At 52.4% G+C, this 21,908-nt stretch overlaps 1 protein-coding gene across 2 annotated transcripts in view; it reads right to left on the minus strand.

The window, feature by feature from the left end:
- LOC108553478 (serine/threonine-protein phosphatase 4 regulatory subunit 1) overlaps positions 1 to 21,908 on the minus strand; it is a 145,947-nt gene that overhangs the window by 67,209 nt on the left and 56,830 nt on the right. The window contains exon 1 of one of the 2 annotated variants that reach the window (XM_017908382.1): positions 20,437 to 21,672. The exons of the other annotated variant lie outside the window; for it this stretch is intronic. The gene's annotated coding sequence lies outside the window, so the exon portion shown is untranslated. Of the gene's footprint in view, positions 1 to 20,436; positions 21,673 to 21,908 lie in introns of those variants that run through there. 2 annotated transcript variants of the gene reach the window in all.

The raw sequence follows: 21,908 nt of genomic DNA on the forward strand, positions 1-21,908 counted from the left end.
GAAAACGGACTCCGTTTGCCAGCGGCCCCCGGGGCTGCGGGTGTGTGTGCGTGTGTGCAGTCGCCTCCACACCGATCGCCCCCTTCGTTCCTTTCCGTACCGATACAGGCCGCGCGCCACGGTCAACGACGCGCGAGAGGGTCGAACGCGTGTTTTTCTTTTTCCCTCCGCTTTTTTCCCCCCTTTTTTCTTTACCCTCGAAAAATCCGAGCGTGAGAACGCAGATAAAAGTGTCGAATCGCGCGCAAGCGCGATAAAGCAGCGGATGCCTTTGCGTTCGATTTTAAAGCACCGAATCCAATCCGCGTGCTCCCGCACGGGGCCCCGTGTGTCCAGCATGCAGCAGGTATCCGGGTACGTCCCCGAGAGCCGGGACAGGCTCGTCCACGACGGCTTGGGAACCTCTGCTGCTAACAAACGCGGATTCCGGAATCCGCTGCCGCCGTCGGAATTCCCAGCTTCCTCGAAATCTCCCCGACGCGACCCCGCCATGACGTTCTATCGATTTCCACGGGGATTTTTCGAATATCCGTTCACCTGTTCCCCGAGACGGCGCGTTTCCGTTATACGCGTTAACGATCCGAGGAGGAAAGCGGGAGATCGCGTTTGCTCGAGTGGATAGGGGAGAGAGAGAGAGAGAGAGAGTGGTCCTCGCGGTGGATTATGGAAGGGGGCTGCTGCTGGCGTGGAAGAAGAGGACTAGGAGGCCGAGGTAAACAAAATATTCCTGCCAGTATATGCCACACGGGACCTCGCGTGTGTACGTGAGAGAGAGAGAGAGAGAGAGAGGGGGAGGGAGAGAGTGCAGGGTGGGGCAAAGAAGAGTAAGAAGAAGACGAAGGAAGGTGTAGAGAGAAGCGGAGGGCCTCTCAGTAAGGGCGAGGAGTCGGGCGAGAAGAGAAGCAACTACGAAGGCATTCGGTGGCGCCGCGCGCGCGCGCGAGCGAGCGAGTAAGCGAGTGAGCGAGTGGTGGAGCGAGTGAAAAGGGCGAGAAGGTAGCGCGGAGGGTGAGGACCTCGGGGGGGAGGAGGTGGGGTCGGTTGTAGAGGTGGGGGAGACTGTTTCGGTCCCGGGAGAGGTAAAGGGCCCCAAAGATGGGCCCTGGCGGCGCGATAGTGACGACCACGTTGGTGGTGGTGGTGGTGGAGGTGGTGGTGATGGTGGTGGCGGCACACAAGGGTAGAGCGGCGTCGAGAGGGGGAAAAAGAGGGAGGGCGGAGGCAGAGGTGAGAGGGAAAGGGCGGGGGTCGTGGAATGCGGCCGTGGTCCCGGTATATACGCGCCAGTCGGCTATGCCAGGGTATTTGTGTATTTATGTGGAACACCGGAGAACCTCGAGGATAGGAGGGACAGAGACGACGCGAGGTTCTGCGTCGGTCGCCCGACGAGGACGGAGGAGAGCCAATGGCCAGCCAAGGTGTGCTGCCCTTTTGGTACGAGGGAGTGAGTAGGTAGGTACTCGAGCACCCGGCTATGCAGTAAGAACACCAGGAACCAAACGACAACCACCGTCCCACCACCTACCGCACTTCTATCCTTCTCTCTCCTCTTTTTCTCGTTCCGAGGTTCCTCGAAATTCCATCGCGGAGTTCCACGTCCCGCGTGGAACGTCCGGAAAGGTGCTCCGTTCGTGGAACCTCAGGGATCACCGTACCTTGCTGCTGCACGCGTTCCATCGATCGCGTTGCGTCGTTAGTTATCGCGTTGGGGCCGTTAAACGGGCGCGCGATCTCTGTCCGAAACGGTAAGAAAGACGATGGGGGCCCCGGTGTGTCTAGAGGGGTGTTGGAAAAATTTCAAAGCCCGCTTGGGGCATTCCTGACCGGTCGCGGCTTCGCGTCCGGCGGAGTAAACGGTCGTCGAAATAGCTGGAAACGCGGAAAGAGCACACGCGCGTCGTGGAATTTTCCCGCCTTCTTCCCTCATCTTTCTCTCCCTCTCTCTCTCTCTCTCTCTCTCTCTCTGGTTACCAGGAACGACGGACGCGACACGAGTGGCCGGCACGTGAGAGAATGTCGTCAATGCGATGTGGCAGCGGTTTCAGGAGGGAGAGCGTGGAGGCCAAGGGCCGCGAGAGGCGAAGGGGGAGGAGGAGGAGCAGAAGGAGGAGGAGGAACGAATGAACAGGGAGGGAAATGCCTGGCTTGGAATCATCCTGGGCACACGGTGTACGCGCTCGAGTACGAATCTCGAATACCGACCCGGCGAAGCGATCGCGGAGACTGCAGCCCCGGTATTCGAACCACGTGGCCATCCGCTAACTACGACCCGACTCGCGCGCTCGTGATCGCGTTGACAGGACGTCCAAAGGGTCAACGACGCGCGCGTATCTGCGAAGAATCGCCGCTGCTCGTGATCCGCGATTGTTATACCTCCGTTGGAATGCAAATCGGATTTCGATCCCGAAACGAGTCCTCTCCCGCCGACCGCGCATTCCTCCCAAATTGGACTCCGAAAGTAGAGAAAGAAGAGGAGAGGAGAGGAGAGGAGAAAGAAAGAGAGAGAAAAATAGAAGAAAATATACGTCCCCTCTCGATGCCCCGTTACGCGGGAAGAAATCGATTAGCAGGTGTCGCGACGTGATTTCATCGAATCGTCCGAGAATCACGTGCACCCCCACCCCGCGAGCATAAGGCCCCGCCGAGTTTATCCGAAAATCTCGGTGTCGCGCGTCGCTGCGAAAAAGGAGAACGCGAGAACCATCGTCCCTCTCCTCGCTCCGAGCAATCAGCGGTTCGACGACGCGTACACGCGCGCATGTCGCGACGTACACCCACTCTCTCTCTCTCTCTCTCTCTCTCTCTGGCCCTCTCACGCGCGCGCTACGCAACGCGAGACGCACACAGGCGCGCGCGCCATTTGCGACCACGCCGCCGCCCTCTTCTTCTTCCTCTCTTTCCATAGCTAGTACTACGGGCGGCCAGAGATCGCGCGCTGTCGAGCCTCGCAGCATCTCAGGCGGTCCAGTGGCGTCGCTGCCCACCCCGCCGACCCCCGCGTCGCGGCCCCAGTTTTTCGGCTGGTGGGATAGCGCGTGTGCGTGCGTGCGCACGCCGGGGTATTAGGTGTACGACGACGACGGTAACAACGACGCCGACGATGATGACGACGACGACGACGACGACGACGACGACGACGCGAGGCCGCCACACGATCGCTCGCGCGCGCCCGTGTGCCCGACAGAGGGCAACAGAAGGGCGAGAGGCGCGGGGCCAGGAGGGAGGCGTCGCGCCGTGGGAACCGAGGAAAACGTTTCCCGCATACCACCCCTCCCCACGACCTCTCCCGCCCCCTCCAACGCCAACACATCCGCGCCACGGTTTACGTACACGACGTAGGTACGAACTTACACACGCGCGCGAACCCGGCCGAAGCGGGGCCACGCTAAGGAGGTACGCGAGACGAACGTGGGACCACGTGACCGGCCCGTAACTTCACAGCGCACACTCCTCTCTTTTTCCCTCGCGCCCTCTCCCTCGCACCCGCCTTCGCCCTCCTTCGCTGCTCCGTCTTTCTCCTCGACCCTCCTTCTCCCTCCCGCCGTCCGACCGTTTCTCCGTCTCCGTCGCTCTCGCTCTCCGTGCTCGCCCCCCTCCCCGACCCCTGCTGCCTACGATCCTTATTCCAACGACGCAGTTGCGCGTACCTACCGCGGGAGCAACTGCGTCGTAGGCCTCTCCGAGAAAGAGATCCCGCGCGTACTCGCGTCGCTTCCTTGTCCGGCGAACACGCAACAGGGACCGCAACAGCGACGCCCGGCCCGACTGACCCGAGACGCTGATCTACATACGCCGCTACTCTGCCAAAGAATGTCGAAGAAATCGTGAAACCACGACCGACTCGACGCGCATCGCCGGCAGCAACAGAGAGGGAAAGAATGTGTCACGCTTTGCGTCACAGGCGTACCGCGCATACCGTTTCTGCCTCTAAGGCCTCTGTCCTTCCTTTTCGTCCTTTCTCCCTTTCTTTTATTCGCCCCTCTCTCCCCCAACCAGGCCTCTGTCCATCCTTTTCGCCCTTCCTCCCTTTCTTTCATTCGCCTCTCTCTCCGGCCGAGTTTCCTTTACCTTTCTTCGCCCCCTTTTTCTTTCTATCGCCCCTCACTCACCCCTCCTTGCTCACCGCGGGTCGGAAAAAGCGGCGGGGAACGAGGCAGTCGGTAAGAACACTTACCGGAAACGGCAGCAATTGCGTGCAGCGGTGGATAGAGGTTGACTGGACTTACCTGAAATCAGAGGGAACGATTATTACGGAGTGCAATTACGGAGCATAGTTTCGAATCTTTTATTTAAAGATCGCGGGGCACGGTCACGATAAGTCCGCTTTTGTCCCCCCTCGAGGACTTCCACTGTTACTCGGAGATAATAGGGGGTGTGTTTCCGAACGGGGGTGGGTGGAGAGGGGAACAACCTGTTGGAAAGACATCTTTGGGAAAGAACCGCGAGATGTCGGTGCAATCCTCGATTCCGATTTGACAACGGGAGTTTTGTGGATCTTTCGCGGATTCGACGTTTCGAGTTTTGGCAGGTTGGAGTGGAAGTCGAAGGAAAGTCGAGGGGAGGAAAAGAGAGGCGGTCGAGTCTGGATGACGTAAATACCCGCAGTTGGGTTGTCTGTCGATACGCGTTTCGTTTCGGTTGCAGAGAGCAATGAAATTTATAGGGAACGCTGGTCTAAATTTCGATATGCCTTGCAGGCACTGGCCGGATCACGGCGCACGATATCGCCGATACCTGGCCTGGCTTGGCACGTTTCAACCGCGAAAGGTCAATCGTTATTCTAACAATAAACGAGGCGAATATATTCCGCTGTATACCGTAACACGCTTGATTGACGAGCAGCGTAATTGCGTCGAACAGGCACCGATTAAAACTAAATCCACGCCATTAACAAAGCAACGCGGCTGCTCGAAAATTCCATCGGTTACCAACGGTCAACTCGCGATACCATTCCAAAATGGTACCAAAAAATGGCAACAAAAATGGTCCTAAAAATGGCACCCAAAGAGTGACTCCCAAGAATGGTACCAAAAATGGCACCCAATGAGTGGCCCTATAAATGATAGTCAACCAGTTACTTCGAGTTACGATTCAAAAATGCTTCTACAAATAACACTCCAAAAAGTGGTCATCAAGAATAGCCTCTAGAAATGGCCTTACAAATGACACTCGATTAGGTACCAGTACCATTCGTAAATCGTCCCAAAACTGGCATAATATGATATTCCACGAGTTATCTCGTGGTACGATTCAAAAATCGACCCAAGAATGGTCCTCGAGAACAGTCCCCAAAGACTCCTGTACTCCAAAAAATGAAATTCGACCAGTCACCTCGCGGTAGAATTCCAAAAATCGTTCCCAAAATGACATCTGAAAAAAAGGCCACCAAGAATAGTTCCAAAAACTGGCATCGAAGGAACAGCTCCAAAAATAACACTCGACTAGTCACCACGCGGTACGATTGAAAATGGTCCCGAAAATGGTACTCGACGAAAAGTCCACCAAGAATAGTTTGAAAACGGTATCCCAAAATGGCGCTCGGAAAATTGGCCATCAAGAACAGTCCCAAAAACTGGTACCCAAGTAATGGTTCCAAAAATAACACTCGACTAATTACGATTCATACGCGGTACGATTGAAAATGGTCTCGAAAATGGTACTCGACGAAAAGTCCACCAAGAATAGTTTTAAAACGGTATCCGAAAATGGCGCTCGGAAAATTGGCCATCAAGAACAGTCCCAAAAACTGGTACCCAAGTAATGGTTCCAAAAATAACACTCGACTAATTACGATTCATACGCGGTACGATTGAAAATGGTCTCGAAAATGGTACTCGACGAAATATCCACCAAGAATAGTTTTAAAACGGTATCCGAAAATGGCGCTCGGAAAATTGGCCATCAAGAACAGTCCCAAAAACTGGTACCCAAGTAATGGTTCCAAAAATAACACTCGACTAATTACGATTCATACGCAGTACGACTGAAAAATGGTCTCGAAAATGGCAACCAAAAATGGCACTGGACTAGTCACCTCGCAGTACAATTCAAAAAATCGTCAGCAAAATGCTGCTCGAAAATAATGCCGAAGCATGCAGCACGAGAATGTTAAAAATGGCGGTGCGTTTAGGAGATATTCGACTGGAGGGTACCAGAGCGAGAGCTCGGTGGATGAAGTTATTCCGGCAGATTATCCTCCATTCGAGCCGTGCATTAACGATTTTCGCGTCCCTTCTTCGTGTCCCGAGGACGGTTGCACAGGTAGAGGCTAAAAGAATCGGGGGAACGGGCAGGTACGGAGGAACACAGCGTAAACGAGGAGATGGGCACAAGTACCAGGTAGGTACGCGTCGAACGTGGAAATTTGAGACTGACACACGAGCAAATGAAACGCGGACCCGAGGCCGGAAAGCCATAGAGAGTACCCCCCTCCCTCTCTCTCTCTCTCTCTCTCACACTTTTTTAACCTCCCGCTCTTTCGGTCCGCTGTTTCGTGAAACTCGATTATTTCGTACGAGGCGAAGGCGGGATTCGCGCTTCTGTACCGGTTTCGAGTCGGACGCTGCGCACAGGTCGCGCTCTCCACGGTTCGGCGTGTTAATTAATCTCGTTAAGCCTCCGACTGACAGCCGCGCGTCCACGAGACAGAGTTCGACAGTCGCCGCCCGTCGATCGACTTCCACGCGATTCCACCGATCCATTTCGATCCATTTCGATCCATCCCTGTCTAACCTCCTCCGTCCGCTCCGTCATTTTTAATTCCGCGCTTCGACGCGTCACGTATCGATCATTACCATCGTCCGAATATCCCGTTATTCGCGGACACCCGTTATATACCTCCCGAAGAGGTCGAAGGAAGATCGCGAAAACGATAACGCGCAGGGGTGGTGGCGAGAGAGAGAGAGAATTCGAGGGGGGTATTTTCGCCGAAAAGGTGAGAAAAGGAATGCGACGAGACAAAGGAAACGAGCGGAACGTAGATTTAAATCCATGCGCTATTTTCACGAGTCGGACTCGTGACGAAAATTCCTGGCCAAACTTGGATATCACGTGTCTGACTCGTGATCGGCCTTTTGGGTCGAACATGAATATCACGAGTCTGACACGTTGTCGACATTTTAGGTCAAGCGCGAATATCCCGAGTCCGACTCGTGGTCTTAATCACGGGCCAAGTACGAATATCTCGAATGAGCTCGCGGCTAACTGGCACTCAGTCGTAAGATATCGTGTTTCAAATTCCGACACTCGGCTCTTTCCCCGACCATTCAAGCCAAACACGAGTTTGGAACGGCTTTTTCCCAGTTTCAGCGTAATGCAAGGGGTTAAATAGACCAAAGGAGAGAGAGAGAGAGAAGCGGGGGAGGTAGACGCGGTCCAGGTGAAAGAGGCCCAAGGGAGGTCGCCGCCCTTCCAGGAATCCTCACAAACTCGGACCCGAATCTTCGCACACGCGCGCTACGATCCGCTCGAATAGTCCTCGTCTACCCGCTTCGCGTTTTTCGTCCATTCCTAGATCTCCTCCACGATAACTCGAGCTTTCGTCTCCGCGCGTGGGAAGCTACCCGCGGCGCGTTCGCACATGTGCGTGCCGAGGAAATTTCGCGTCCAGGAGGAAATTTGCCCTCGCCGGCAGCGGGCGTGCGTTTAGCCGCGTGATTACACGTTCCCCGACGAGCGGATTCTCGAAACGCGAAGAAAGCAGAGGCGGCCACGGCCTCGTAACGAGCCCGGCGATTTTAATTGCGAATCGTTGGCAGGGGGAGGAGGGTTTATCGAGTCCTCTTTGTACGCGCGGCCAGAAGGGGTGGTTTTCGCGAGCGTCGCGCGTGCGCGTAATCGTTTCCTCTCGCCGGACCTTTTCACCGGAAACGAGATACAATCGGGATATTAAAGAAACCGCGCGCAGTAACGGGTGTCTTGCCGCGGATACGTTTCTCCGGGCATCGTCGCGTAATTAGAATCCGACTGAGAGGAGGGGGGTAAGGAAAAGGGGAAAAAATGGCCCCGACGAAAGAGAATTTAAATTACAAGCGTGGCGATGACAGGTACACGTTCTCCGAGAGAAAGAGGAACGTTTCCTTGTCCCGCCGTGGCAACCTGCGATTATTGTATTACAAACGACGAAACCGGGGGTGGAAGGAGACGGTGTGCCCAGGGGTGGCGCAGGGGAACGAAAATATGGTCGACCGAGCGGAATTTTCGCCGGGAAGAACTTTAAATTACGCGCAAAGTCGCGCGGAAGACGGCGCGGAAACGCGCGGCGCGCTCGTCGCAGCGAGGAGTAAAGTAATCAGCGGGAAAATTGGTTGACGAGATAGTCAGATTGGCCGCTGGCCACTTGGCTGCTCGATTGTCCAGACACGCCCTCGGCGAAATGAAATTTGATTTTGTCGGGCAATTTCGCGCCCAAATCAACCACCCCTCGCTGAGACAGAGGAAAGAGAGTGTCTCGTGCGCGCGCGCGCGCGTACGAGCAGAGTGGAGAGTCGCAGAGGCGAGCTTTGCAAAAGGGAATACGACAGAGGGAGAAACGAAAGAGAGAGAGAGAGAGAGAGAGAGAGAGTCCCATAACCTTGTTAAGAGCCGCACCCTCGTGGTATTGGCCTCATTGAACGCTTAGAGGCATCTTTCCAAGTGTCGAGTGGTCTCTTAAAAGTTCAAAGGGTAGAAGGTGGGTAGAGGTAGAAGGGGTTCCGTGTGCATTCGGGGGAGGAACATTACGCACGATCGTCTTTCGGGCCTCCGAAAACCTCCGTCGTCTTTCACCCTCTCGGTGCCGATAGGGGATGAATGCCGCCGCGAAGCTTTTTTCTCGTTCACCCCGTCGAGTCGGCGCTCTCTCGCGGCCGCGAAGCGGAAAAACTGCGCGAGAGGAAAGAATTCCCACGAGGAGGCACAGCCTAGCCGCGGCGCAAACAATCTTGATTACGCGAAAATGTTCGGTGATTCGATTAGAGCGAGCGTGAGTGTACTTAAGCGAGGAGACGCGCGCGCCGCGCGCTATATAGCCCGTGTAATTCAATTTCTTTAAAGTAATTACTTGTTGCTTCTACCGTGGAAGTTAGTTTCCGGTTGAAAATCAATGGCGCATCCACGGCGACGGCAGCTTTCTCATTATGCGCTGAAAGCGTCTCCGACGACCCGATCGATTAAGGGGCATCCCCGACTCTGTGTCGCAGAGCGGAACACGCGACAGTTCTCGCGACGGGGACCACCAAGCGTCTCTAGTAGGCTTCAACGTCCACGTACCCCAATTTCCCGGCATACGCCTGTAGGATGCATCCCAGATGCGAGAAAGGAGGTTCCCGTAAGTATTTTACACTCCTTCGGGACATGGATGGTCCCGGGTCAATGGGGCCTGGTTTATGTCTTTACGACCAGGGCCCCACGACTCGCGGACCACCTCGATGCCTAAAATCAGCGATGGAAAAACAGTTCAATTCGCATACGTCTTTTCGAATGTACGAATCTTTTCCCAAAAGCGAGTCCACTAGGCCTCGTTAGGCCCTTCTCGCGTAATAAACTTCTATCCGTTAAAAACGTTTCAATTTATTCAATCCCTCTCATCCTCCACCTTCAGGCCCATCTCGTGAGTCAGTCGTCGCGACGACAAGTATCGTAAGTAACTTTTCCCAGCAACTGTGTGCATTGCAAGGCTCGTGCCGTTCCTCGCCTTTGTGGCTATTCGAAATTGTGATTCGCGACTATTTTCATCTGCCAATGAAACTGACATGGTCCAACCTACACTTGACTCTGTTATTGGCCAAAGGAGGTACCCGATATTGGCGTATTTCTCTTGGATCACTTTAGGTCTGGCATGGATATGGGGTGCAACCGTTGGTCTCGGGCGCATCGTGGAGGTGAGGCGAATGGTTGGTCTTGACCGATGCAGGCCTAATCACTGTGCATCTATTGGAAACATCAGTTCCATCGTGGTTTTCCTGGCATTCCCTCCATTTTAAAACGCCAGATCTCACAAAAGCCTTCGCCATCTCGTCGCAACGATAAGTATTGCATCTATTCTGAGCTGCTTAGCGCTTATACGTGGCTCGTGTGTCATACCTCGCCTTTGTGGCACACTGACAGATGGAATTCGCGACAATTCTCATCTGCCAATGAAATTCACATGGTCCAACTAACGGGGAAGTCAACCCGCACTTGACCCTGGTGTCGGTCGAAGTACGCTCGGGGAGGTACCCGATATTGACGATTTCTCTTGGATCACTTTAGGTCTGACAGGATATGAAATCCAACCGTTGGTCTCCATGGCCCATGTCGTCGCAATGGTGAAGTGTTCCGTTTAATGGAAGACGAGTCGCGAGGAGGCACGAGTTGGAGCAACGATCGACATGAGAAACGGTAAAGTCAGAGCCGCCATTGATACGCAGACCGTAGGAACACGTGCCGCAGCTTCGGAGCCGAGTTTCTTTCGCGAGCCCTGTTTCCAGAGCGAAATATACAGAGCGGATAACCGTGCCAAGGACGAGCGATTTCCGCGCCGATTATTTGTGGAGTATGACGAGAAGTACGCGTTCTTCCGAGCCGCCATCTTGGCGTTCGGTTCCGCGCTTAACGCTTTGCGGACGACCGACGCGTATCTGAGTTTGATCCTACGTAAACGCGATGCTATAGTCTAGAAACACGAATATGCCGTTGCGGCCTTAGGACCCCACGGCCCAAGTGGTGGACTGTTTTATGTCCTTGTTGCCAGCGTGGATATGAACGAAAATCGCGTTTAACACTAGAACTACCAACCGAGTCAAAATGACTGGTCCCGGAATTTTCCTTTTTGCAATCACCGAACACACACACCTGCTTTAAGAATAAAATTGGTATCAACTCGTATTAAGAAAGAACTGTAATCAATATATTCACTCACATTCATCGTACCGCTTAAAATTACTATAATCTGTGCACGTTATAGTTAGGTGCCTCTATTAAAGATCGATAGTTCTAGTGTTAAGCACTTGCGCTGGCAAGAAATTCACAGACAAGTGTGCCAGAATGGTCCAGTGTCTCTGTGACAGTTGCCTGACGACGTGTATACCACGTCGTTGGCGATTCTGCGACAAAAACATTACGACGTGCGTGGCACGTCTTTCCAGCGCAAGTGGTTGAGTAGAAATGAGCGCTAGTTTTGAACGGCTATCGCAACAGAGGCTCAGTCCTGCGGTTTAGAAAGCCCTCCCCATTTGCAAAGGGTTAACACTTTGACTACTGTGCATGTTATAGTACGTTCAGGGGCCCACGACAAGGTTTCCATTATTTTTAGGATATGACGACGAAGTAGCAAACGATATGGCAAAGAAAAGGAAAACGGTGGGAATTGTTAATTAAATTTAATCAACACCACGTCCGTGCCACGTGTACCATTTGTAATCTCCTGGCAATGTGTATCATAAATGGTACACACGTAGATATATTTATTTAATGCGCTGCAAATATGTTTTATATCAAATTTAACTCTGTCAAATATATTTCCGCTAAAAGCATGAGCATTATACAAAATGCAGTATAGAATAGAGCACGTGAATTTGTTTAATTGTTACATATGCAATAATAATAATAAAGGTTGACTTTTTTAAATATATAGGGGATGCATAAAAATGGCTTATTTGGGCAATGGCTGTAAAACGTGACTATTCTACTAGTTCTTCCTACTAATCGAAAATTTTCGAGCTGACTGACTTTTACAGTCGAACTGATCGCAGCGCCACGTGTACCATTTATGGCAGACGATGTAATAACTACCCTAAACAAGCTAATTACTTATGGATCGATAATGTAATGGCATATTGTGTGATAATATACCAATTTTTGGCCAAAACAGCCTGGAAATCATGTCGGGCAAAAATGGCTTGGCACGGAACGCATTAATAAATTATTAATTATTAAATTCCACTCAAAGTTCTTTATCTGTTTACGTTATTTGGATATTTATAAATTGGTTAGAATAAGACAAATATAAATTCAAAAAATTAGCATCACCAAACACTGATAACCACGATGGCCCTGTTAAGAAGGCAAGCGGCTGTCATGACAGTTCTCGCGTTAAAACGAGTTCTGAAAGCGACCACGAGACGATCCACGATTCGACTTTCGCAAATTCGTGAAATACAAAGCTCCCCTGACTAGACGAAGCGTTTAATCCCGTTGGCAGGGAATTTTTTCTCGAGAAATCGCGATTCTAAGACGATTTTGACAGCAAATAGAGAAGGAGGTATCGTCAGAGGAGATGGAGGACTGCCTAGCTGCGCGTGACGGTAGGAAGCAGCGGGTCTCGCGATATCGGCTAGTCAGCCGAGCAGATATTTTCGACCAGACTTCGCGGAATCGTGCAATTCCTCTCGGCGAGTTTACGGGCTCCGGTCCGCGGCTTCCCGAGCGCGGCTCACGGGCCTCTAGCCGATCCTGGCAACGAACAGACAGCATCGCCGTTTAATAACGGAAAAATCGCGCGTTTCCCTCCCCTTGTTTGTCTTTATCCGCAGACGTGTGGCGGCTGCTGCCGCCGCAGTCACGCGAGCGTGCAAAATTCTGCGCTCTTAAAATAACTTGGCACAAAAGAAGCCGTCGCGCGGATTGCACGCGAGATATCTAGACATGCCGGGCCTTTAGCCGGGGAAAATGCGCCGCCTCGTATTCCGTATGAATCGCAGGATCATTCGCGGAATGCGAATACACGCACGCACGCAATCGGACAATGACGTACACGCATCGGAGAGCTCTCTCTCTCCCAGCAGTCGTCACACTGCAGGCGGATTTGCATCGGCTACCGGATGTTTACAATCTGCCACTTGACGGCGACCCGCTCCGTCCGCTGCGCGCGTATTTTTCCGCGACGGGCCCCGATAGACACACAGGTACACACGGGTTCAAAGATTAGGCGTACGCGAGGAGTCCCGCTGCCCCCCTGGCCCCCCACGGGTGGAGAAGAAAAATTCCATCTCACCCTGCCAGCCCACATTCTCGTAATCACGCTGACAGTGCTTTTAGAGTAACGATCGCGCGCGAGGGTTGCGAACGGGTTCAACGAACCCTTGTTTCTGAATCGCGGCGCCATAGCGACCCCTAAATCACGGCTGGCCATGGCGAATCGCCGCTATCGGTACTCTATCTTTCGCACAGCCCATGGAGGCGGGCTGCGTGCACGCGGCGCATTTTGCATCCACGCGCGTGTATCCGCCGTCCGCCAGGGCGCGACGGTGTAGGTGCGTGCAGTTGCGTGCCTGGCACGGACTGCGCCAGCGGGCCACGCACCCTTTTCGATAGTCACGCACCAAAACAAACCCCCGGCCGCCCCTCGCTCCTCCGACACTGCCACACCGCCCCCTCGCGCTACTTTCTCCCTTTTTCTCTACGCTCGCGCTTATCGCTCCGGGATTCGGGTACCCTAGCGCGCATTCTTATCGCCCTTCTACTGTGCACCGTGCGGCGTCAGGGCGTCAGGAATTTGTGGAAATTTCGAACTCGTCGTGACCGACCGAAGGGATAATAGATTTATCTCGCCGTTTATGCGAATCTACCTCGTAGAAGTTGATTTTCTGGCAGGAAGGAGACTTATCGGTGTCGGTACGTGTACCATGGCCACGGTGTATAAAGCGTATATTTAGAAGCGAAACTGGAATGGCGTAATCGTCGAATGGTACGCTATTTCGGGCGAAGATTAATTCCCCGGCAATAACGACACGGTGTGACCTTTCCGATCGTTATTCCTCTCCTCTCTCCTCGTTCTTTCGTTCACCTCTCGGTAGTTTCTACGACGCACAACGGGGTCGCTTTTAGACCGAGCAGAACCACAAGGACTTCGTGCAAGGACGCCGGTGCGGCCGGGCAATTTTTGCGCCGCGGCGCACGCGAAATTTACGACACGCCGTTGAATATTACACGGAAGGTGAATATTTCACGGCGGTGTAAGTTCAAAGAAAACGTCGTCGCTACGAAACGTCGGCGTATCTTAAATCGGTCGTGAAAGGAGGCCCGGGCTGGCTCGCTCTATCTCTCTTTTCCTCTTTCTCTCTCTCGCCTTCTCTATCCGCATTAAAATTTGCCCGCGCGAGAGTGCCCGTGTGTTTTACGACTTTTCGTGAATCGTTCCGCCGACGTCGAACGATACACGAACGACGGCGCGGCGACGCCTAGACGACGGTGACAAAGACGACAAAGACGACAGGGGCCAAGGGAACGCCCGGCGCTGCTCGAGACCCGATAGACGACGTTAACCGAACAAGAGGGTTGAGAATCAATTAGACGGCGAGTCACCGGAAGTAAGACATGTATGCTTCCTGGCGCGCACGTCATAGCCCATTGTTCCAAGACGAGAGACTTCATCTTCTTGACATACGAGCCACCTGCACCCTCGTTGGGTTTCCTTCCAACTTGCCGTGTGTCTCCGCGCCGACATCCACGGCAAACACGATCCGAAAACGTACCCGACGACGACAATATTTACCTCGACGCCTAATCGCGATGGAAAAACCAGTCTAGGCCTTGATCCAGCTCGCGCGAGATCATCCACGCGACCATTTTAACCCCCTTCGTACTGTGGGTGACTATGGTCACCGGCCACGAGACCACATCTACACAGGGAGGGTGACTATGGTCACTGGTCACGAGAATTCTGCTAAAAATTAACCCTATCAATTCTGTAGACGTTATGTGACGTTAGGCTACAACGTGACAGCCGGAACACGCACGTGATACAATGTCCATGAATTTGAGAGGTTAGAAAATTTGTTCTAAATGTAATCTAACTGTTATGACATGTCCTGCCATCTTTTGGGATGAGAGAGAAATTTTGTTCAATTTGTTAAATTATTCCTTGCAGAGGTAGTATGATGTACCTTTATCTAGCTGTCGTGAGATCATTCACGCGACCATTTTAACCCCTTTTGATACTGTGGGTGACTATGGTCACTGGCCACGAGACGACATCTACACAGGGAGAGGGTGACTATAGTCACTGGGTACGAGAATTCTGTGAAAAATGAATCCTATCAGTCCTAGAAACGTTGTACGACGTCAGTTTACAACGTAACAGTTGGTTTGCGGACCTGATTCAACGTTCATGGATTTCTAAGCTGTTAGAGGTTAGAAAATTTTTTCTGAAGGTAATCTAACCGTTCTGACGTGTCCTGCCATCTCTTAGGATAAGAGAGAAACACAGGGAGGGTGACTATAGTCACTGGTCACGAGAATTCTGCCAAAAATTAACGCTGTGTGATGTTAGGCTACAACATGACACCAGTGATACAAAGTCTATGGATTTCAAAGCTGTTAGAACTTGAAAAATTTCTTCTGAACGCAACCTAATTCCTCTGACATGTCCTGCCATCTCTTGGGATGAGAGAGAAATTTTGTTCAATTTGTTAAATTAACCCTTACAATTCTGGAGATGTGTGACATCAGGCAACAACATGACAGCCGGAGTACGGACGTGATACAACATACATGGATTTCAAAGTTATTAGAACTTAGAAGAAGAATGCAAGTCCTTTGGGTCATAGATTTAGTTTCATATCTTTGTCTAATATAATGATATTATACAGGTAATAAATATAATTTTCGAACTGGATGACTAAATCTAGTAGCCAAGTTTCAACTAAATCAATGACCCGAAGGACTTGCACTCTCCTTGTTAGAAAATGTTTTCTGAACGCAATCCAACTGTTCTGGCGTGTCCTGCCATCTCTTAGGACACGAGAGAAATTTTTGTGAATAAAATCCCTGCATTATTCTACCCTCTGTCAAAAAGATTGCGAGGCTATACATTTCATGTGTCTATGTGCACCTCATAAATCTGAATTTAGACAGCCCTAAATGTAACCTTCTATTCGTACATTTTCTAAATATTTGTTGCCTAGGACAATACATAAAGTGTTAAATTTATAATGTAAAATAATAAATAAAGAAACTTGTTTGGTGGTATTTTCTTAGCATAAACAAATAAAATATTTAGCAACTTCTGAACTTGTATATTCAGGTAAGCTCATAACGCATGGCATTACATTTCGATTAAATTTCTACTAGATTGAAACGAAAATAAAATTTCTGAAACCAATTCAGGACATTAGCTACCATCTTCGTAACTCAGGAGCGAAAGAGTTGAAACAAGTGCTGCCAATTCTGATCAGCTCTTTTGGCAGAGAATTGCAAGCGCAATTGCGATGATCGGTTTTCCTAACCTTTCCAAAAGACTTGGCCCCGAATGCTAAACACTGCGCATGCGCAATGCTTCCATCTTTGATTTTCCGTGTCGCTTACACCGCAACGAAAGCGTTAAAGCGTAATTTCGCGACGCGAGGATGAATAGGTGTAATATATAGTTGCTCTTCTCTCGAGGCACCGAATAATCGTGGAAAAATCCTGACCGATTTGGTAACGCGTGGCTGTGATATACGACGGAAAAGCCCCGGCCGCCATTACGGTGCGGCGATTTATTTATCGACATAGATCCCTTAAACGGTTCGATGACCGAGCGATCGTATCGCCGCTCCTGACAAATTATAAATCGTAACGAGCCGATGAAAGATCCGCGGCGCCTACACGCGGAAGGAGTGGGACGCGTACACGCGCGTTCCGCCGCGGAGAAACGCAAAGCAGGCTCATTAAGATCGGCACACCGGCAGCCATAAACGAGTACGCTCCGTTTTACCTACGTCTCACGTGGGCGTTTCTGCTGTTCCCCGCTCCGAAATGCGATTTTCGAGACGGGGCAGTAGCAATCGTCTAAGCTCCGCGATTATCGCGTGTACAGCGCGTTCGGGGAAAGAAGGCACAGCGTGTTTGCATCCTCGGTAAGGCAGTAAGTGTCACAGTTGTCGAGTTGTTGAGATAATTAGTCTAGTTACGGTCATAGTCACCTAGTAAAGTCTAGTCAGAGATTCTCTAGTAGCGAACCCACCATCCACCTTGATCCCCTACAATAATAATAATAATTCGCGAATAGGGTACACGTCCGTTCCAAAAACAACTAAGTCTTCCTCAAACAGGAAAAGTCAGTAGGCTCTTTAACCCTTTGTGGCCGGGACGGTTCGAAGTTGACAGTGACACGGAGTCTAGTTGCTGCCACGATAGGTATTTCTAAGTGGCAGTGCACATTTCGTTGACAGCACTCCAAGATGTCGAATTCTAGTGAACATATGGCCATAGTGATGCACTTACGCGAGACACATATTACGTGATACCACTTATTATGTGACCATAGCGATGCGATTACGTCTATCAGTTGTTTTCGTCAAACGCAAACGGTTAACTCCACTGACACCACCATCGTGACAGTCAGTGACAGCTACTAGCCAAAGATGGCGAGGAAGATCATCGGTCACCGTTTTCAGCGATCAAGGGAGAATCAGTGGAGCTAATCGGTGTGACGAGGGTGTAAAAGTGTGCCTTCTTTCTCCGAACGCGCAATAGCAGCTGTTGCACGGCGACCGCCATTTCGCTCTCAACGTTAACCTCCCGACCCGGTTCTCGCGTCTGTATCCAACCGTATGAAACCGAGTTGCCGAGGATAACTCGTGGAAAAATCAACCCTTAGCGAGGCCGATGGGACCGAGTCGCTGTATGCCCACGCGAAGCGCGCGGAACAATGGGATAACGTCGAAGCACAATTATGGTAGCAACCGAATGCGATTCGCCCACTTGACTGCGTTCCATACACCTCGCTCACTTTTCGCCCGTTTGTCGCTTTCAGCCTTCGTTGTTTATCGCCGTTGATCGCTATTAACGCGCCATTATCGACATTTAGCGTTTCTTCAGACGCGGATCGTTCATTGGCAGTTTGTCACGCGATAATGCACACACGCGGGTACAAAGAAGTCGAGAGTTGCAGAGGACTAGGTCCAACAGGGCTAACAGAGAGGGAAAAATCAGTGTCCTGGGAAATATGTCGAATTCTCTCGTCGATCAGTTAAACGTGCCCACTGTCATTCTTCAGAGGAACCACGACGAGTACCCCGATTGTTTCGCCCGGCGATTCGAAACGCGTTACAGACGCCGAAGCTGGAATTGTTTCGTAGGAAAGCCGGGTTCGATAACGGACGTCGCTGAATTAGAACGCGAGAGAGGAATCGAGGATACGGAGGAAGACGCGATAACTATTCCATCACCGATTTCAATATTTTAGGCCCGATCTAACTCTCCGCGGGGCTAATTTACTTTTGCAACATCGACTTTTCCGCCGCGGCCGCCATCAATCTCCATTACAGCTTCCGACAGCCATCGCTCTCGGGCACACCCCTTCTGCATTCGCCCTTAAGCACGTAATATCGTTACCCATTTTTGCATCCACCGTCGACACGCTTCGGCCTTCGAAAAACGTTCGAGAGAGAGGAAAACGTACGATGACAATCGAAAATCAACAGTCTAGATCTCCCTCGGCCGATAAAACAGTTGCCCAGTTTCCAGGAAGCCCGGGGACTGGTCGCGACAGGTCTAAACGCGGTCATGACAGACTTTAGGTGATTCTCGCGATTCTCGCGATACTCGGTGTTCGTCGACGAATATTATTACCAAGGGAAGAAAGGGGAAGGATCGAAAGGGGTACTCTGTATGGCACAGTGTGCACAGGAAGCGTCCTTTCGCGGAAGGAAGCTCGGCGAACGGACACTGACAGTCGTTTATGGCTGACGATGGGAAGGGACGAGCGTTCTAATTACAGGAAAATGCAAATACTCCGAACGGAACCGCCAAGTTGTAAACCGGCAATTACGAGTGCCAGTAGCAGTTTCTTACACGTTGCATATGGAAGTCGGCAACGCGTTATTGCTCCGCCAACCAGTATTACCGCGTTCCTTCCTCCGGCCAATCCGAGGAAGCTCCTAGCATAACTAAACACTTCTTCTCCTGAACAATGACCTTTGAGCAGGCTACTTCTCCAGTGAGCAAGGACTTACCCACGAATTTAGCTTCGTTTCAAGGCCTGAGAGTCTCTCATGGACCCGAAACACCTATTTCCTGCCAACCAACGTCCATTCCCTAATCCCGCCAGTAGCAAAGTCAACAGGGTTACGAAAAGCGAAAGATGTTTGACAGATGACAGAGACTAGAGGATGGAGAATCGCTGGACGGATATCTTTGGATGAATTAGCTTACCTCGCAAGTGGTAGCAAAGGTAGCCAGCGGATTGCGAACGACGCACGCGTCCCTGTGAGCAAACGAGGCGAGAAAACGGGTGCGTCTTCGGACGAAGAAGGCCAGAGAGCTCGGGATCGATCGACGAGGTGGAAGAAACGCGGTCGTGCCATCGGCCGCGAGCATTTTTCGGGGCCCGTGACGCGGCGGCAACGCGGTTCTCACGTGTCTCTACCCCGCGCCGCCATCTTGCTCGTCCACCATGCGAGTCAGCCGCCCCACCACTGGCGTCGCCCCTCTTACTCCGTTCGCCAGGCCAAGTTTTTCGGATTGCCCGCGTGTCTCCGCCGTTGTACTCGCGACGAAGAATTCCCGATCTACCGACCCGACTCCTCGCGACCGGTCAAGTCGAGTGTGTCTCCGATTCGGTGGGACGTGAATTGCAAAACGTTGCGAGATTTTAATATCGCGCAGGGTGATTCAGTTTCGCATACGTCGGCTGGTGAGTCACGCTCCTTCTCCCAGCGTTATCGCGCTCCGCGCCATGCAGATTTCGGACGTCAAGCACCACGTGGCCATCTACGACGCGTATCTCGCCGATTCGCTCATCCGACCGGCTCCGGATTAACCGACGGATGCGGTAGACCGAGGTAGTACCGCGTTCCTCCACCTCGACCTTGATATCTCGACGACGCGTATCCTCGATGATGCAAAGGTCGGTCGAGGAGGAATCGCTCGGAGCTCGGGTTGGAGAAGCATAACCGTTTGAAATGGTAATTGGGAAGACGGGAAATGGCTCGGGAGAGGATTTCGATCGGCGTGGAAAAATTTTCGGGTGTGTCGGAGGCGACGCGGACGGTTAGGCGGCAACCGGAGTGACTCGTGCGTTCGAAAATAGAGGCGCCGCTTCGGTGGCACGCTCGAAGCCGCCGCCGCCGCGTTATCCGTCTTATCGCGCGAGCATTACGTAAGCCATGTCGCCCACGTCTTTCGCAGAAGGGGCTTCGTGCGCGGTCGACGCACGAAGGCTGAAAGACGAACGGAATAAGCCAGGAGAGGAGAAGGTGCGTCGGGGGAGCGGAGAAAGAAACGAAAGAAACGGAAGGAACCCGGTTATATTCGTGATACACGATCGAGTTTCAAAGCTTTCCACCTCCTCGTGACGAATGGCGGAATTTCGCGGCGCCTTGGGCCGCGTTCACGTGAACGCGATTTACTGCGCAGATTCCGAGTCACGCGGTTCTTCGTACCTACGTCGCGCACACGATAACTTTTCTTTCTCTCCGCTGCTGCCCTCGGACGTCGAACTTTCCTCATCCCCACTTTCCGCCACTCTAACCTCTTTCCATACGTATGACTTACGTTTTCGGCTCCTTTCCTCGTTACACGATCGTTGTCCTCGTCCTCGTCCTCGTCGTGTTTGGAATTCGGCACTAGCGCCACACGCTGCCACACATACACCACACTCCTGCCCTCTTGCTTCCCGCTCGGTACAACGCGCCTCGATCGGTTTACCGTGATTCCTAACCTCCAATGGTATATTCCTTTTCCCCATGCCTTCGCGCACTTCCAATTATTCCGTCCCGATTCTTCCGCACGAGTTATCATAGGGTAACCCCGGTCGCTGTCAAGTCCGTTCTTACCGGCTGAACAAATTTCCTTCGCTCCTCCGACACACTTCGATTGATCATTCCTTTGTTATCGTCCTGCCGTTCCTTCCCACGGGGGGATTCCGCGATAGAGTCTCTCTCCTTGTCCCGCGCACGATACGTCCGAGCATGATGCAACGGGTACACCCGATTCTCACCAGGCCGACGATTGGCGCGCTTCCCGTCGCGAAACGAGCAAACATACCGGTCGAGCGCGCACACGTTCCGTTGACCATCCGTTCGCGTGTGTCACACACTGTACCATGGACGATTCCCGTGCGGCAGTGGCGTCGTGGTCGCTGTCAATTTTCTTCGACTTGCCTCGGAATCGTGACGAAAGACGTGCCCGAACGCGACAAACAACTCGGTCGGGGAGCGAGAAAGTGTGCGTAGAACGCACGAGCGTCGTCCTCTGGCGTGTGTATGTGCGAGGAAACATGTCCCGACTCGCGTGCGCAGAAGCAAAGCGCACACGCGAGAGACGCAGTTTAAGCCTAAGGAGAGAGCGGCGGCGGCACGGCGGTTCTCTGGCTCTCGTATACTACACACTGGGTGGCCCGGGTTAGCGTACGGCGCAGTTAAAATGGCCGCGAGTAGCGTGTTGTTTTCTCTCTCTCTCTCTCTCTCTCTCTCTTTCTCTCTCTTGCTTCGCTCGTCGTACTCTCCCGTCGTCTTTTTTCCTTTTCCGTTGGCGGCTCGTTCCTCGCTGGCACACACGCGGCCGCGGCATCGTCGTCGCGACGTATATTCTGGCGTAACCGTAAATCCGCGTGAAATCGAGAACGTGCCCGCGAGGTCGGTCGTTGGCGATCTCCTCGGCGTGGTGAACGAGAAGAAAGAAAGACGCGACGAGAGCGGACAAACACCCCGATTCGCGATGACACTTAGAGCAGCAGGCGCGCGCGAAGATCCGCGTGGGACTGTGCGCGCTAGCGTGAGTCGGACGCCGTGCACGTCGACACAACACACGGAACGAGATGCGACGCAAGAGCGCGCAGCGCCACGCTCGGCCGTCGCCGGAACTGCGAGGGTAAATAGCGCCCTGCTAAGGAGGGGAGGCAGCGAGTGGGGTGGGGGTACTGGGGGAGCAGGGAGTCGCGCGTACCGAGCAGTGTACGCGGCGGCGAGGGAGGGGGATGGGTCGGGGAACGGTGACGGGTAAGGGAGGAAGAAACCGAGGGAAAG

The sequence above is a fragment of the Eufriesea mexicana genome, unplaced genomic scaffold, assembly GCF_001483705.2.
Source record: "Eufriesea mexicana isolate 0111107269 unplaced genomic scaffold, ASM148370v2 scaffold10591, whole genome shotgun sequence".
Classification (NCBI taxonomy): domain Eukaryota; kingdom Metazoa; phylum Arthropoda; class Insecta; order Hymenoptera; family Apidae; genus Eufriesea; species Eufriesea mexicana.